General features: G+C 48.3%; 1 long non-coding RNA gene across 2 annotated transcripts; it reads right to left on the reverse strand.

Moving 5' to 3' along the window:
* Positions 1-2,665: 2,665 nt before the first annotated feature.
* Positions 2,666-3,738, reverse strand: LOC115082477. 2 transcript variants are annotated; one of them, XR_003854179.1, is made up of 4 exons: positions 3,559-3,738; positions 3,403-3,466; positions 3,208-3,293; positions 2,666-3,083 (listed from the first exon to the last, which is right to left on the reverse strand). It is a non-coding gene; the product is annotated as an uncharacterized LOC115082477 (long non-coding RNA). The 2 variants fall into 2 exon arrangements; XR_003854180.1 differs by having other exon boundaries at positions 3,208-3,296.
* Between the last annotated feature and the right edge of the window lie 608 nt (positions 3,739-4,346).

Consider the following 4,346-nt stretch of genomic DNA (forward strand, 5'->3'; position numbering starts at 1 on the left):
TCCACAGCTAAATAAGAGAAGCTCGGAGCTCCAAAGCCTCCTTGAGACCTAACTTCGTCTCCAATCCCAGTCCTGCCCCATTTAGGGCAAGTTGAGGAAGTAGCACTCTGTCACGCAATATGCACAAAACTAAAATACCTGCCCAGGGTCTCAGAAATCCAGCCATAGGCCTTCTAGCGGGGAGCGGATGGCACGTCTGCCGTGCCAATCGCTTTGGGAACCACGCCGTGCGATTTTCCACACCACTGTCAAACTGAACGTGGCGAGCAATGCAGTCCTCCCCGGACAGGGCGCATGCCGACATTTAATGCCTCTCTGCAGGAGCCGAAGGTCGTAGGCATAGCCAGAAATTTGCATTCATTGCAAACTCCAATACCTTTTATTAGATCAATGTCAGAATTATCCAAAAAGGCTGCCACGCGCCAGCGTTGGAGACCAGGCACCCTCCTTCTTCCTGTGCAACCTCAGTATAAAGGTCACATGGTGCGTAATGGCACCTGCTAACTGGAACCAGGCCTGCAAGATTATGTGCTCACACTATGCTGGCTCTAATGTCTCCCGGTCCGCACCTCTGCTCGCCTTGGTTCTCTGGGAGCCAAGCAGCCAGTGCTACCAGCTGCAGGGCATCGTCTACCGTTCAACCAGCCCTCCTACCAACTTCGTTTCCCATACCCAGAAAAGGGTCCATGAAAAGAGAGCCCACAGGCGGCGCACCAGCCCGATGGCTTTGTGACACCGCCGTGCAGGAGATTCAGGATCAATTTCCAGGTCTGTGTCTGCTGCTTGAGTCAACTGCAACTTGGGGGAATGGTGCACAGGCAGAGTTCACAGCACTCTCCTGACACCTAAGAGCAAAGCCAGCTGAAGATCACACTGCTGTCACATGCCTGAGGGAACTGTGGCCCCCCCCCCCCCCTATCCCTGCAACAACCAAAGTTAATAGAAGGCCTGGGGATAAAAGCTAGGGTAGCTGGCTCACATGGGACTGGGACCTCAGAGGAGACGCAGGGAAGGTGCTGGGGCCCAGCGATTTCTCACCCGCCTCATGCCAGGATATGTGTCTGGCTTAAGCTGGCAGAAGTAAAAACCCCTCACCCCTTTCACTCTAACCACCTGGGTCATGAGAGACAGCCCTGTGGCCACCAGCATTTAAGCTTAACCTTCCTGCGGTCCAAAAAAGGCTCATTTTATTTCCCCTTCAAAATAGGGCATCCTGTTCTCATTTTCAGCTTGCAAATACACAACTCCCTAAACTTTGACTGAGTTCTCTTTTTTTTTTCTTTAAACTGTAAAAAAAACCTCAAAGCCCAGTCAGAAGATTTGCAAACAGGGTGTAGAGGAGAGCAGGATACTTACTCTGTTCAGGGACACAGGTTACAACCAGCAGATCCTCCCATGCAGCTATGCATTACAGAGCTGCAGGGGGGTGACCAGCAACAGCCATGGCTTAAATCTTTGGATGTCCACTTAGGTCATAAGGTAAGGTCATGCCCTCACTGGCTTCCTGACCTAGAAATGGAGAATCTGATAGCAGATAAGGGGCCTAAGGTCCATCTCATCTCTGTCCAATTTACTTCCTGCTGCACTGTCATAGACCCCAGGTGAGCTCTGGCTTCAACACCTCCCCCCCCCAGCTTCACCCCTAGGGCTCCTCAGTGTCTGCCCCAGGCTTTCTGATCCGGTTTTTGTGTCCACTGCCTGTCCTGGGAGACCCTTCCATCCATCCTCTTCCCTAGAGGCTTCTACAAGGCATGAAAAGGCCGCTACCAGGTCTCCGGCACTCAGTCCTGCTGCATGCAAACGATCCTAAGGAAGCTTTCGGTTTATGCCATACGGCGTCCTTTCATCCAAGGGCGATTTACAGTTCAGTATTTCACGGCCCACGGTGGGAACACACGTCCGACGCCCCCGATTGTGTGTGTGTGTGTGGGGGGGGAAGCAGTGACCTGCCCGCGTCTTGAGAGAGGGCCCTGTGAGAGATCGGGGGGGGGGGGGGGGGGCCTTGCCGGCTCCTCCCCGATTCAGCAAACGCCGCCCAGGCAAGCTGCCACGTCCTGCCCGCAGAGGCCGCTCCGAAAGTCCCGCGGGGCCCGCCTTGCCTTGTTTACTTTGCAGCCGAAACAAGAGCCCGGAGATTGCCAGGGGTTGCGTCATCTGCAGGCGAGCGGCCGGAAACCTCCCGCCTCCCTCGTTACCACCGGGCACCTTCTGATCTGGAGCCTTTACAGCTCCCGAAAGCTAATGAAGGAGCAGTGCAGTCGGCTCGATGAGCAGGGCCCGTCCTGCCGGGGCTTCTGAGCTCGCTGATGGGGGGGGGGGGGGAGGGGGAGGCCGACCGACTCCCGCTAATGCGACGAGAACGCCCCCGGCCACCCAAACCCCAACCTCGCACCACAGAACCAAAGCACCTCCCCTGCAGTCCGAGCGGTTCCCGCCGCCTTTGTTAATTACGGGCCTTAAGCATTAAAAACCTCGTTCAAGTCTGGGGGAGCTGGAGAGCGAGGAGGGCCATCCAGCGCCCCTAGCAGCAGCACTGCCACTGCTAGAGGGGAAAACCCCCCCAAAACAACCTGCAGCTTCTGCCTCCCCAGCGGGAGCCGAGCTGGTGACGTTTCTCAGGAGCGACACCCTGCTGCTGCTTTAAATCTCACAAGATTCACCATACTGGCACTTATAAAAATATATATAACATATTTTAATCCATTATACCATAAATGCATAAATTAATTAGAAAGTATTGATTGTATACAAATATTTTTAAACACTTCAAAAACATTACAATATTTTTTCTTCATCAGATTATATAGAGTGAATATCAAATTTCCAAAGAAACATCACAATCATTAAAACAACCATTCATACACACATATTCAAATCTTATAAAGGATCGCTATAGAGTTGTTCAACCCAATCTTTACCCTCCCTCTTTACAACATTATTTCAACACAAATCATTGCTTCCTTTTACACTCCCAACATGTTGTTTCGCCATTCAATAGGCTTCTTCAGGGGAGCATAGTGTAAATCATTGCTAACCCCAACCTGCAATGATCTTCTCCAGCAATTCACCCAAATGTATCCTCTCTACAAAAATAACATTCAAACACACATTTATCATTATTCTACAAAAATACTGCTTTTCCCAAAAGTTGTTTTTTTTATCAAAAAAAATGTGCATCAAATATCCTGTCAACACCCATATACAAACCTCTCTCCTCAACCTTCAGTTCATCTCAATCCTTCTACACAGAAGACAGAAAAAACTTCAACAGTTTCACCTTTGTTTTTCACATTCTTCTAGAAAAAAATCACAAAGAATTGCCCCCATTTCTTCAAAATTAAATTCCACTCATCTTCACAGGAACTTTAGGAAATTGAAAAAACCTTCCACCAAGACGCTCACCGTGGCGCTCCCAATCTTTCAGCGTTGCCACGCCACAATTCTGCTTTTGTTTCTTGCTTCCTTTCTAAAAAATCACAAGGAACATTGCCCCCATATCTTAAGAATTAACTTCAACTCTTATTTAAAGAAAACTTTAAACAATTCAAAATAACCTACCACCAAGATGCTCACAAAGACGCCCCCAATTTCTCAGCGTTCTACATCTCATCTCACAGCTGTTTAAAGGGCTCTCCATTGCACCTTACAAATGCAGCCACAGCCAATCAAAGAGCTCCAATTCAGAGGCAAGCCACCCAATCCACTCGTCATTCAAGCCCATAGGCATTAAAGTTTTCAAAGAAAATATCCATCTTTGTTCTGCCCTTAATAACATTTTAGTCACATCCCCACCTCTTCTACTTTTAATCTTTTGAAGTACAAAAAAAAAAACTTTAAATCTTCAATTGAATTTCTTGTTCCCGCCAATGACCCACCAAAGGGGCTGTCTCAACATTGTTTCGAATCTGGCTGCAATGTTCCATTATCCTTGTTTTAACCTTTCTAGTTGTCTTTCCTACATAAAATAAATCACATGGACATTTTATAGCATAAACCACCGACGCTGATTGACAGGTGGTCAAAAATTTCAAAACAATTTTCCGTCCCATAGCCTGACACACAAAATCCCTAATTGTCAAAGAGAACCTACACGCCCCACAATTATTACATGGACTACGACCACCAACAGATTGATCCAAATAATTACCAGGCACCAAATCTGAATGTACTAACATGTCTCTGAGATTTTTGGATCTACAAAAAGAAAACATTGGTGGATCTTTCAAACCAGAGAAACCACTCACCAAATGCCATTCCCTGTACGTACCAGGATCAGTCCAGGACACCTGGGTTGTGACTCCGCACCAGTAGATGGAGACAGACTAAAACTTGTGGGCGGAGCCATA

This window comes from Rhinatrema bivittatum, unplaced genomic scaffold (genome assembly GCF_901001135.1).
Source record: "Rhinatrema bivittatum unplaced genomic scaffold, aRhiBiv1.1, whole genome shotgun sequence".
Taxonomy (NCBI): Eukaryota; Metazoa; Chordata; class Amphibia; order Gymnophiona; family Rhinatrematidae; genus Rhinatrema; species Rhinatrema bivittatum.